This window comes from Gracilinanus agilis, chromosome 3 (genome assembly GCF_016433145.1).
Source record: "Gracilinanus agilis isolate LMUSP501 chromosome 3, AgileGrace, whole genome shotgun sequence".
Taxonomy (NCBI): Eukaryota; Metazoa; Chordata; class Mammalia; order Didelphimorphia; family Didelphidae; genus Gracilinanus; species Gracilinanus agilis.
The window spans coordinates 407,977,170-407,991,887 of record NC_058132.1 but is presented as its reverse complement, the minus strand read 5'-3'; positions in this window follow the sequence as shown (position 1 = coordinate 407,991,887).

Genomic DNA, 14,718 nt, shown 5'->3' with positions numbered 1-14,718 from the left:
TAAGAGATCTTTTCTTGGTCATGGCCATTAAAAAAAATCCTTACTTTCCCCCTTACAAACAATTCTGGGAATCCGTTCCAAGGCAGAAGAGTGGTAAAAGCTAGGTAATGGGGGTGAAGTGAATTACAGAAGGTCACACAGCTAGGAAGTGTGTGAGGACAGATTTGAACGGTGACCTCCCCTCCGCCATAATCATAGAAAGTAAATTAATCATTATGAGAACTTTTCTTCTTAAGTATTCAATTTCAGAATTACTTAGACAATAAGCATTTATTAAGCACCTCCTATGTGCCAGGCACTGTGCTAAGTGCTGGGGATACATAGGAAGGACAAATCCCTGCCCTAAAAGAGCTCAGGCTAATGGAAGAGCCACCATGCAAATGACTGACTCCAAACAGGATAAATTGGAGGTAGTTAATAGAAGGAAGGCACTAACATTAATAGAGATCAAAAATGGATTCATATAAAATAGTCTAAAGTTGAAGAGACCTTGTACCCCTTTAAACTACATTACCCAAACTCCCTTTCACCAATCCTTAGGCCTTTTCCTATTGGTCGTCGGTTTTCGCCTGCAGTATTGTAATGTGTGTTTTGGCGTGGTGATGGGGCTTTTGGACGGGAGGGGGCGTGTTGAAGGATGAGAGGTGGGACTCTTTCCCTGCATTTTAATAAATCCTTATAAATATCATACTTTGGAGGCATTGAATATTAATTTTAAAACTAACAGTTGGGAATTTTAACTGAGACTGGAGGGAATCTGGGAGGTAGAAATGGGGAGATGAGTATTCTAGTCATGGGGTATAGCCACTGAAAATGCCTGGAGTCTGGAGATGGAGTGTATTATTTGAAAAACAGCAAGGAGGCCAGGGTCATTGGATTAAAACGGGTTGGGATAAGGGGAATTGGGTGAGGGAGAAAAGGTAAAAAAGAAGTAAGACTAGAAAGGTAATTAGGTTGTAAAGGACTTTGAGTTGATGTTGTGGGTACTGATGAGTTCATCCTGTGAAACAGTATTGAGAGAAAAGGGGAAGGCCCAGAGGAGAACCCTGAGGAACAACAACCATCTTTATTGGGTGTGATCTGGGTGAAGATTCAGCAAAGGACACTAAGAAAAAGGGGTCAAACGGGTGGGAAGGAAACCAGGAAAAGGGAGTTACCTAAGAAGTAAATCTCCTTTTGTTAATTGTTGAACAGCTCACGAGAATCTCCCTTCATTCCAAAATTGGACCTAAATCTATCTCAGCACATTCAGACAGTCAATAAACCTTTGCCTACTATGTGCTGTAAATACAAAGAAATACAAAAGACAGTTCATACCCTCAAGGAGCTCACAGTCTAACGGGAAGGGAGAGAACAAAAGAGCAGTTATGTACAAATAACATGCATAAACACAAACTGGAAATACTGTAATTAACAGCTGGAAGGCGCTAGAAATAAGAGTGATTGAGAAAGGTTTCCTATAGAGGATAAGATTCTAACTGAGACTGAAAGGAAGTCAGAGAAGCCAAGAGGCAGGCCTGAGTGGGGACAGCATTCCAAGCATGAAGAACTGCCAATGAACTTGCCCAGAATTGGGGGATGGAATATCTTGTTGGAGGATCAGCCAGGAGATCAAGTTCCAAGAGTGAGAAGAGGGAAGAGATGGACTTAGGAAAGGCTTCATTTGGGATCTTGTGCTTTTGTTTTTGAATGCAGTTGAATATTGCTAGTCTATGAAGGATGATGAATATGAAGAAATCAGAGAAACATGAGAAAATGTGTGTGAAGCGATGAAGAGGGAAGAAAGCAAAATCAAAGATAAAGATGTATGATTAAAATATTGTAAAAAAACCAAAGCAACATTGAGACCAATTCTGGCCAAATATAGTGAGTGGCCAGTGCCAAAATTAAAGAACCTATGATAGCCTTCTTTTATCAATTAATCATTTTTGGACACTATACTTTGAGGGGGGGTTGTTTATTTGTGGTAAAGTGTTTGTTATGTCAAAACAACTAGGCTCAGTGTATTGAGAGTCAGGGCTAGAGGGATACAGAAGGTAAGGAAGGTAAGGCTTTTAAAAACATTATTATACTTTTTAAAAAACTCTTACCTTCCACCATAGAATCAATACTGTATATTGGTTCCAAGGCAGAGGGGAGGTAAAGGCTAGACAATAGGGGTTAAGTGACTTGTACAGGGTCACACAACTAGGAAGTGCTGAGGCCATATTTGAACCAGGGACCCGTCATCTCTAGGCCTGACTTTTAATCTACTGAGCCACCCAGCTAACCCCACCCCCCAATTTTTTTTAAAGAGATAAGTGCTTGACCACAATAATAAAGCAACAACAACAAAAGAAAGTTCTTTGGGTGTTGAAGATTGTTACTCAAGTGACTGATGAAGAACTGGCACCTGGACCAGACTGCCTCTACCCTCCTCTATTGAGGTATTGTGAAATTAAAGTCCAGGCTGCCCATTCCATATAAAAACAGATAGCCAACTAGAGGAAAAAACTAGAGATTCATGGAAGATGGGGTGGGTAATATAACCTGCCAAGTTATCATTTCATGCTCCATTCTTTTTTTAATTGATAGTTTTTATTTTTTTAAAATAAATTTCCATATGAGTTTTCCAAAGTTATCTGATTCAAATTGTCTCCCTCCTTTCTTCCCTTCTCCTTCCTGAAGCTGACAAGCAATTCATTCCAGGTTATACATGTATACAAAACATGCTTCCATATTATTCATTTTTGTAAGCGAATAATCTTGTAAAACCAAAGTCCTAAAACTTAAGCTCAAATAAACAAGTGATAAATCATATGATTCCATCTGTAATGCTACATTCTTAAAGAGAGAAGTAAATTCAACACTATAACAGTAAATTGCCAAGATAACAAACGTGGGAATATTCTGTTATCCCTGAGTTACTCTTCAATCTGGTGGCCTTTTTTCATTACTGACAATTTTTGAAATGTTAAGAGATGAAAAAAAAGTAACCATTTCACAAGTATATTTCTTTAAAGAGAGTCTAAATGAGTATAACATTGAACTTGATAGATATGGATAATTGGATAATCCACTCAGAGACCACTTTTTACATGAAAACTTTCCTGATTTTCCCAACCTCCAACTGCTATTTCCCTCCCTCCCAAATTACTTTGTACTTAACTATTTTGCATTTATTTTCTTTATATTTATGGCATATACCTATGTAAATTAATACACACATACATACATGCCTAAGGTTCTCTCAGAAAGTTAGGAGAAGTTCATTATACAGTTGGATCCAGGATTTTGCATATTTCAGTTTCCTCAAAAACCATATACTAAGTTTTACCTGGGTTTTGATTTGTGCAAGGAGACTCGGCATGGACAAAATCAAAGATCTTTGAAGTATTTATTCTGAGGCAAGTTGAAATCTTTTTAACAATGTTTTATTTCAGGGAGTGAGAAAAACAGAACTAACATCTAATTTCTCACTTTTGACCAGAGCAAAATGGAACATGGGAAAAAATGAATAAAGAGAATAAAAAATTGAAGAATTTATGGCAAAGAATGCTATCTACCTCCAGAAAAAAAAATTGTTGGAGTCAGAATGCAAATCAAAGCATATGATTTTCCATTTTAGTTCATTTAAGTTTTTATTTGGGGGTTTTGGTTTTATAGGGGCATTCTCTTATAGCAATGAACAATATGGAAATATGTTTTGCATAAGAAAGATGGGGAAGGAAGAAAGGAAGAGAGACAATTTGGATCTTATAACTAGCTCTTAGCACAGTGCCCAGCACTTAGGAGATGTTTAGTCAACATATATACATGCATGTATATATGTATATATACACACATATATAAAAAAGACCTTTGATAAAATAACATTTATTTATGTAGAAAAAAGGAGTGGAAAGATTTTTCCCTTAACATGGTAAAAAGTATTTATTTTAATCTAAGAGCTTTTATTACATGTAATGGAGAAATTTTTATATATAACATGTGAACCACTTAAGTTCAGTCTTTAACTGTATTAATATATTTCAGAGGACATAATTCAGTGCCTGATATCCAATTGCTGGAATCCATGTAAAGCAGAGTTGAAACAGTCCTAACATATTTAAAAATAAAAATATTTTAATTTAATATTTTATATATTTACATATAATATTTAATATTAATATAAAACTAATAAATAAAATAATTTTAATTGGAACTAAACTCAAAAGTAATTGTCACAGGATTTCAACAGAGTAGATATAATAATATTTAATAGATTTCAATATTTCTGTTTCCCAAGTTAGAAAGTAATTAATGTAATATATATAAGTAGCTGTCTATATATATATACATGAGGCTGGCTTGAGTTTAGTGTGGTAAGGCAGATGTCTGAATTGGGATCTGATTCATTATATCCTTTTTTTTTTTTCCTTTTTTTTTTTTTTTTAAATTTTAAACCCTTAACTTCTGTGTCTTGACTTATAGGTGGAAGAGTGGTAAGGGTAGGGAATGGGAGTCAAGTGACTTGCCCAGGGTCACACAGCTGGGAAGTGTCTGAGGCCGGATTTGAACCTAGGACCTCCTGTCTCTAGGCCTGGCTCTCAATCCACTGAGCTACCCAGCTGCCCCTGATATCTTTAATGGGATACTATGCCTTTGTGGGAGCAAGAAGAGAGCTATGGTTGAGTGCTCACTATTCTTCTCTCTTATCACCAAGAAATTGAGTATTGAGCTAGAATTCTATTTACTATACTTCAAATAGTTATATTCTAGGTGTATAATGCTGTCTTTTAATAAAGACATTAAACAAATAAAATAATATTTATCTAAATAAAAGCCACTTTTCTAGTCACTCTAAAAAGGAAGGTAACAGTAAGCTTATTCTGGACAACTTAGCTCTCTCTCATCAGATAGTTGGTATACCAGAGTGATAAAATTCATTTATCCAAACAAATAATAAACAAAGAAATTACATGGATTAGAGCACAAAAAAGAATACCTAAAAGTAGATGAGCTCTTCCACTGGGAGCAAAATAACAATCTCAGCTCAACTAAGAGAATTATCTCACTGAAGAAGTTAGGTCTTAGCAATCTGTGGGGAATCAAGAAATATGTTTTGAGGCTGACTTCCTACTCATATCTGTGGCTCCGAAGGCTACTATTAGTCATTCAAAACTTTGTGCTTTTGGGCAGCTGGGTAGCTCAATGGATTGAGAGCCAGACCTAGAGACGGGAGGTCCTAGATTCAAATCCGGCCTCAGACACTTCCCAGCTGTGTGACCCTGGGCAAGTCACTTGACCCCCATTGCCCACCCTTACCACTCTTCCACCTAGGAGCCAATACACAGAAGTTAAGGGTTTAAAAATATAAAAACAAACAAACAAACAAAAACTTTGTGCTTTGCCCTCTCTCATCTCCCTCTTTCCCCTTCCTTCTCCTTCTCTGAAGTCTCTCCATATTTACCCTGTGTCGTGTGGTCAGAGGTCTCTTAGTCGATTAGGGGTCACATCTTCTGCTGTCTACATAGCACATAGCATTACACAGCTATTCTTGTGGAAACCACCTCACCTTTGGGGCTGGAATGAGGGTTATATGCTAAATCTCAAATGATAATATGAAGTTACAATTATCAAAACTATTCAATGCTGGATAAAAATTAAAAAGTATAATGGTATACCAGATTAAGTAAACAATAGTTATAATAATAGCTAACCTTTATAAAGTACTCTCAATGGAATTTAATAAAAGTAAACTGAGGGGCAGAAAACTGAGCTTGATCAATTTACTTACAGGGTGCAAACCTGTTAATAAAATGGATCAAATGCTACCTCATTTAACCTAATGACCAAGAGGAAGAGGCACGGCCCCTTTTTATGAACATAGAACAAAGAACTGAACTGGAGAGGTGAGGAAAATGATACAATTGGGTACAGAGCTGGGAGCATCATGGGAGTGAAGACAACGTGATTGGTTACATCAAGGAGAGAAAACTAACACTGACCCAGGGCTAGCAACTACCCTTCTCTGTCTTAAAGGAATATTCATTTGATTTATAGGACCCATCTGTATTCTAAGGCCATTGATAATGGACCTGGGATAGCAAATTCCCTGGGTCCTGGGAAGGAGATAAGGCCCTCCTTAACTGTATGAGGACAGGCAAGGATGGGCAATATATCTTGATGATCTTCATGAGCAGATGTCATGAAATTTTTCAGAAATTGAAATTATGAAAGATTTTCTTTTAACTCAGAAGAAAGTTAAAATCCTATGACTAAAAAATGTTCATTGTTTGAGTTCACCTTCAAGGTTAGAGATAGTGGACCAGACTCCCTGGTGTTTACCTATCTCCTTCAAGGATAAAAGATTTCCTTGAGTCAAGGATAGAACAGTGATTAGGATAATTGAACTTCTAAACTTAGCTCATAGGCAAAGAGACAAGGAAATGTGGCTTGAGCAATCATACAAAATGAGGCAATAATATAGAACAGATCAATTATAGAATAGAATCAATTATAAAATGGTACAGAATCAATTTAATTTTTTCAGTACTTTAAAGTTTGTTATTCACAGTATGAGCAAGAGAACAGATGTGAATGGCAGAATAGTTGCTGAGTGTGACCTCCATTGTCCATAGTTCATGAGCAGCACAAGATAATGAGTGGTTCCTGATTCACACTTTAGTTAAAGGCCCTAAGTCCTTAAACTGCTCAAACTTAAAAAGAGTTTTAGATAAATAGCTGACAGGGTACTAATAGGAGACTTCTCCATTTTCCATAGGGGAAAATAGTAGGATAATCAGGATGAGCAACAATAAAATTTTACTTACTGTAATCTCTATAGGAACTGTCAATCTTCATCCAAACCTCTTCTTCCCTCCTGCACTGAAAAAAAAAAGACAAAAAGAAAAGAAAAGAAAAGAAAATGCTCTGGAGGAAAGAATTGAAAAGCATGTAAATAGCTTAAAAAAGAAGGTCATAAACCTTGCTCAAGTAATAGATTCTCTGAAAATCAAAATACACATAAAAGAAATCAATGATTCTATGAGAAAGAAATAAGAATAAATTTTAAATTTAAAAAATTGAAGAAAATATGATAGCTACTTTCAAAAAAAAATTGACCTAGATAATGGATCAAGGAGATGTAATTTAAGAGTCATTAGAATTCCTAAAAATGAGATACCATAACTAAATTAGGATTGGAGAAGGGAAGAATTTATGCCAAACAAGACATAAAGAGTATTATAAGATGTAAAATGAATAATTTTGAATTTATTAAATTAAAAAGATTTTGTACAAACAAAACTAATCTAACCAAGATTAGAAGGGAAACAACAAACTGGGAAAAAATGTTTATAACAAATGTCTCTGATAAAGGTCTAATTTCTCAAATGTATAAAGAATTAAGTCAACTTTATAAGACTACAAGTCATTCCCCAATTGACAAATTGTCAAAGGATATGAACAAACAATTTTCAGATGAAGAAATCAAAGCTATCAATGATATGAACATTCATAGAACAACATGAAAAAATGTTCTAAATCACTCTTGATTAGAGAAATGCAAATTAAAACAATTGTAAGATTTAAAATTAATATACAATATCTCCAAATATTATATTTAACAAGATTTATTGATAATAACTTGAAGAAAAAGAAAATAAAAAATCTAGAGTAGAAAGGGTGCTAACCCAGCCAGGTACACAGAAAAAAAGAGAGAGGCGGGCTTACCACAAACTTATAAACAACACGTGAAAACGCAAACATGGGAATGCAGGGAAAGGCTGGGAGATGAAGTCCAAGGGTACTGTAAAAGGGAATTCTTTGTTCTCTTTGAATTTGCACTTGTAAAAGGAAATCCTTTATTCTCCTAGCCTAGTTGGAGTTAACACTTTGGTTAACAATAACTTTGAATCAACACAAGCTTGAACTAGGTGGAAGAGCTCACAAACCATTTAGTGAATTCACATCCTACCTAGTGCTAGATGAGAAGCCAGCAAGATACTTGGAGAGTTCCACCTTTTCTTTCTCACTCAAACAGTCAGAAACTTGTTCACACCCTCAGAAAGTATGAACCTTTTTGATGAGTATTCGCTCCTCCAGAAGGTATGAACTGGTTTCCATAAATGCTGTCCCCTGGGCAGTGCTAGACAATTTGGAAACTGTGACTGGCTCCTGTGAAAAGGGGCAGGGACAGGAAACTACCAAAAAATTCATGAAGTCCTTGGGCTGAAGGCAGTCTGGTGAAGTTGAATCTAGTGGAGAGTGAAATCCTAGAAGAGAGTCAGTCCAAGAAGGAAATCTGCTTCAAGAAAGTCAGCTCAAAGAAGAAATTCAGCCTCAGGAGTCACCTTCAGCTCCAGTCATTGTCTTCACCTGCCTCTTGGAGGGAACTTGGGTGAGTGGATAGCTGGTTTTCCCTTCTTGCCTTCTGGAAATAGTTCATTTCTGATTGAAGGTTAATAAGTCCTGGCTGAGCCAAGCACTGGAACAATATTTAGTTAAATAGGTTAATGTCTTCTCTACCCTTTTGTATTTCTCTACTTTTACTCTTTCTACCTCTTTTATAAATAATTTATAATTTTCATATATTTAGCCAAACCATTAATTTTAACACCTACAGTACAAGACTTCCATTTATACACAATGCTGGGGTACCACCTCCCACCTATCAGATTTGTCAACATGGTGGTAAAGTGGTAAATTTTGGAGGGGATGTAGCAATATAGGGACACTAATGCATTGTTGGTAGAGTTGTGAACTGATCCAACCCTTCTGGAAGGCAATTTAGAACTGTACCCAAAGGGATATAAAACTGTGCATCCCTTTGATCTGGTAACGTCACTGCTGGGTCTGTATCCTAAATAGATAATGAAAAAAGGAAAGGACCCACTTGTACAAAAATGTTTATGGCTACTCTTTTTGTGGTGGCAAAGAATTAGAAACTGAGGGGATGTCTTTAAGTTGGGGAATGGCTGAATAAATTGTGGTACATGGTGGTAATGGAATACTATTGTGCCATAAGAAATGATAAGCAAGATGATTTTAGAAAAAAAATGGAAATATCTGCAGGAACTGAGGCAGAGCAAAATAATCAGAAATGGGAGAACATTGTACACAATATAAGCAATATTGGACAATGATTATCTATGAAGATTTGGCTACTCTCAGCAATGCAATGATCTGGGACAATCCTGAAAGATTTATGATGGAGAATACTATCTACCTCCAGAGAAAGAACTGTTGGAGTTGTCTTTCACATCAGTGTATTTTTCTTTTTATTTTGGGGTTTTGATTATGTATGACTTTGCTCTTATAACAATGATCAGTTTGGAAGTGTGTTGTGCATGACAATAAAAATAAAAAAAAAACCTATCAACTCCTTTGAAAATCTCAAAAATGAACAGTCCTAGGGGGCAGCTGGGTAGCTCAGTGGAGTGAGAGTCAGGCCTAGAGACAGGAGGTCCTAGGTTCAAACCCTGCCTCAGCCACTTCCCAGCTGTGTGACCCTGGGCAAGTCACTTGACCCCCATTGCCCACCCTTACCAATCTTCCACCTATGAGACAATACACCAAAGTACAAGGGTAAAAAAAAAAAAATTAACAGTCCTAGGAATGTCATGGCCAAAATGCAGAGCTTCCAAGTCAAAGAAAGAATCCAGAAAGAAGCAGTACCAGTACTAAGGAACCATAGTGAAGATCACACAAGATCCTATAGCTTTTACCTAAATAAGAAGAGATCTTGGAATAAAAAAATATTCCAAAAGGTGAAAGATTGTGATTTACAGCCAATAATCACTTTCTCTGAAAATCTCAATATCATCCTACACAGAAAAAAATGAGCCTTTACTAGAAATACATTTACAAGAACTTCTGATGAAAAGGTCAGAGAAATTTTGAAATGTAAACATGAGTCCAGAGAAACCATGGGTTTTATGATAATGAAAGGAAAACATTATAATAAAGAGAGAAGAAACAAAGATCTCTTCTGACACTTAATATCTTCAAAGAGAATGGAGGTAACTAAGAAAAACAGAGGTTCTTGGAGTGGCTGGTTCTCTTCTGAGGGTTTTAAGAGAGAAAAGAAAAGGAAACATAAAAGGAATAAACAGAGTAGAAAGGAAGAAGAAAGAACTTGAATCTACAATGGCTTTTTTAAACTATTTTTTAAAATCAAAAACTGATTCTTCTCTCCCTGACAACTTCCATTTAAAAAGAACAAAAAAGGAAAACCTTGAACAAAAATGATAATTAGCTATTATATATGTGTAGTCAAGAAAAATATTTCCACACTGGCCATGTTTTAAAAATATAAACCTCATTCTGTACCCTCAGTTTATCACCTTGTCTCAAGAGGTGAGTAGAATGGCTCATCAGTTAGACACTTAGGTGATATGCAAATAGAGAACTAAACTTGTTCTCAAAAAGAGCTGAGTTCTAATATGACCTCAGATATTTACTAGTTGTGGGACCCTGAGTAAGTCACTTAACTTCTGTCTGCCTCAATTTCTTCAACTGCAAAATGAAGATAAAAGTGGTGCCTTCCTCCCACGGCTTTTTATCAGGATGAAATTATAATATCATGGCTGGCATACAGTAATCCCTTAATAAATGCTTGTTTGTAAATGGAAGAATAGACACATAGGTCCTTAGTTGTTGATGTTTTCTCAGTTATCTTTTGGGGGGATCAGTAAAGTTTGAGCTATTTTTGTCTAATTTTCTTCCTGAGATATAAATTATTCCTTCAACATCCTTACAATTGTTTCACCTTCAGCATAGATTTTTTCAACATATACTTTATTTAAATAGAGTGTCATTTAAAATTACTCTAAGCCCACATCTTTGTTCATTTTTATTGCTATTTCTGTTTCTTCTGTAAGCATGTCAGGGAATATTATGTTGTAAAGGGGAAACTTATGGTTGCTTGGACTAAATATTTAAAGGTATGGTCACCAGGAATTGAATAAATATCAACTCCAAAATGATTTTTAGCAATTTATTTATATATGAGAGAGAGTGAAAGTAGAGAAATGAGAAGAGGGCAGAGTAAGAGATCTAGCTTAACTAACTAGATTATGTGCTCAAGTCTTGGCTTTCCTCTGGCAGGGCTCCAGAGGCCCAGCCAGAAGCCTAAAAGTCAATTAACAAGGGTTTTAGCCACAAAGGCTCTTCCCACTCAAGGGCCCCTCCGGAGGCTAGTACCTCCAGGGAAGCTAAGGTAGTCAGCCTTTTTTCACTCACCCATGTATAGTTCTAAGGAGAAATATAAAGAAGTCCAAGGTCCCCAGCCAGAGCTCCTCCAGATCCAGTTCAAGGTGAAGAAGAGAGAAGAATTCTAACTCCAAAAAATGAAGCAGAACTGACTCACAGGAAGTTGTCACTCCCTTTTAAAAGCGCTTCTTTTGTGTCACTTCCTGTGCCTTCCTCTACTTTACGTGTACCAATGACAACAAAGGCTTTGCCTAGGACTGCCCAGGGGGCAGTCAGTCGATTCTGATTCATCACCCTCTATTGCACTATGGGTTACAGACTGCCCCACTGTTGTGAGGGTTTATTTAGCAATTAATTTAGTAATAGTGTTGGACCTAGCAGGAAGGGCTGGAGAATTCCAAGATGGAATGAAGGAGCAAGAAGTGCGGCTTGTGCTCTGAGAGAGACTCCATTAGTGGTTGGGACATAACTGTTGCTAACCCTGGGAGATCTCAGAGTTAGGGAAAAACTGCATCCTGATTCCCTGGGATCCTGAGAGGTGGAGGCTTTCAGCAAGTGGACAAGACCTGCAGAGCTGCACCAAGTGGGGAAGTGGTTTGGGATCTGGTAGACAGCATTTCAAACTCACTCTCCCTACCTGGGTACCTTGGATCACCTGGTGGAGTTGGCTCTTGGCATCCTGTGACCATCCTTGGATTTACCGTGAGACCCCAAAGCCACCCTCAGGCCCTTTAGCTGTGCTGACCAAACCTGGCTGGAACCAGGTTTGGAGGAGCTTTCCCTGTGACTTCAGTACTGCTTCCTTTGGGCCCTGCCTGGCTTAGGTCAATTAGAATAATGTAGTTAAGTCCTTCCCTGCCCCCTGTGGTTTGCCCCTAGGGTTTAAGTGTAGAATCCCCTATCCCATCCTTTATTTAGTTACCCTCAAACTGTATAAACTTTTACCTTTGCCTGCTGGTTCCATAGGCCCTGGCCTGGGTGAGCTGGGTGACCCTTGGGCCAACTGCCATTTTCATGCCTCATTATTTTTTCATCTTTTTAAGTGAAGATTGAGGGTAATTGAAAGACCTCAAATCCTAACAAAAATGTGTTAGGGAGATGTCTACCCAAGCACATGAAGATTTCCCCAGGTAGAATGGGTGGATGAAAACAATTTTGTTGCAATGGCCATGAAGACTGCTGAAGCAGGACCTGTGAAGCACTTAGAGCTTGATCAGACATTGAAGATGCCAAGGTCATCCACTGAATCTTGGGCCAACTCCTGTCTTCCTGGCTTTTGTATTGTCAATTGGGCTTCCATGACTCTGAAAGAGAGAGTGAGGCTGACTACTTTGTACAACTCTGCCTCACTTAAATCCAATTCATCCTCAAATCAAGACATCACTCTGTGTACTTAGGACAAAGAATGTAGCCCACCTCCAGAGAAAGAACTGTTGAAGTTGGAATGCAGATAAGTCATACAATTTTTCACTTCAGTTTATTTGAGTTTTTATTTAGGGGTTTTGGTTTTATATGAGTATTCTCTTATAAAAATGACCAATATGGAAATATGTTTTGCATGATAATGTATGAATAATTCATATCAAATTGCTTACCAACTCCTAGAAGGGAGAGGGAAGCAAGGGAAGGAGACAATTTAGATCATATAACTTCAGAAACCTTATGTGGAAAACATACAAAAAAAATAAATTTAAAAAAGACATCACCTTGTAATATCATTGCTCTTCTTCAAAAACAAAGTGTACGTTGAATACAAAAGGATATTTTTTTTTAAACCCTTGTACTTCGGTGTATTGTCTCATAGGTGGAAGAGTGGTAAGGGTGGACAATGGGGGTCAAGTGACTTGCCCAGGGTCACACAGCTGGGAAGTGGCTGAGGCTGGGTTTGAACCTAGGATCTCCTGTCTCTAGGCCTGACTCTCACTCCACTGAGCTACCCAGCTGCCCCCAAAAGGATATTTTTTTAACTGAAGTATAGTATGGCTCTTCTGTCTCCTTAGATAAATAATTCCATTTGTCTTCTCTGAAAACACTTGCCCTTCTTTGGAAGTAAATGATTAATACTTCAATATTAGTTCTATGATGAGAAAGAATCAGTATTACGTGATTTAATAGTGGTTCTAGTCGAAATGATTGTTAAAACTGAGAATCACCCAAAAATCAATGGAGAGGTTTAGGTTGGATGTAAGTAGGTGAAACACATTATAAATGAGAAATTATGTTGTGTAAAGGATGCCATTTAAAAAACCATATTAGCAACAAAAAAAAAATGAGTCTTTCACTTGGCAAGAGCAAAGGATAACTAATGGACAGCTTTCTTTCTCAACTAGTTTCCTTGTGCCACAAATATAAATTTATGGGTCAAATTGATGGGAGAACATGGACAAAAAATCATATAACAGATGGGCAGGCAGGCATGGGTTGTGATTTACAATATCGGTAGGAATCCCTAGACCAGTTATAGTGAATCTTTTAGAGATGGAGTGCTGGGCCCAGCCCCCCATCCCAGGCCATGTACACCACCCCCTCAGAGACCAAGTGCCATGTTCCTCTCCTCCCACTACATGCTGGGTATGCCCCACCCCCTTCTTTACCCCATACAGGGGAGGGAGAAAGTGCTCCCATTGAGCTTCTGGGCAGAGAGGCTGGTAAAGTGAGGAATGTCCTCAGTGAGTGTAGAAATGGGGAGGGGAATGGTCCCAGCACTCTGCTCCCCTCCAGCTCTGCTGCCTATGAGCTGCCCACCTTATCTGCTATGTGCTCCATTGGACTGCTGGACAGAGGGGTGGGTGAAGTGAAAAAATGTCATCTGGCATGGTGGAGAGGGGGAGGGAAGCAGCTCTGCCTGAGTTCCTCTGCCTTTCTAGTAATGAACTCTAGGAGTGGGGAAAGAGGGCAACTGAATGCCCACAGAGAGCTCTCTGTGTGGCATCTCTGGCACCTGTGCCATAGGTTCACCATCCTTGACCTAGACCTAAGAGATCACAGGTCCTTTGAACTATTTGAGTGTGTGGATGCTATACATTTCTGCTTTTACTAGGAATAACTTCTTACATTCTTCTTTATTTGCCACCAGTCTTTTTAGGCAGTTAGAATTCTGCTCAAGATTTATAATTTTGAAAAAGAAACTTCCCAGGTGAATGATCTGGCTTAAATGGACAAAAATAGTTTAACAATCTAAAAGTTCATCCCTGGCCAATGCAAAATCAGGCCTTTGATCTATCCTCTGACCCCTACATACCACGCCTTCCCATTCCTATCACCTATTACAAACTGAGGTCACATAGTTTTCTGAATGAAATTTGGAAGTTCAGAGTTGAAAGGTGACATCAACTTGCAGACTCTTTCTGAATTAGAAACACATTCTTCTGCTATTGTGAGTGATTTGAGAAAATAAGTTTTATATATTCTTGGTGAGCTAATGCTATCATTATTTTACATGCCTTTCTTATTGAAGGCTCCTTTCCTTCCTTCCCAGGAAACAGCCTAAATATTTTCCAGTTTAGTGTGTGAGATTGGGGCTGACTTACACATTTTAATTAG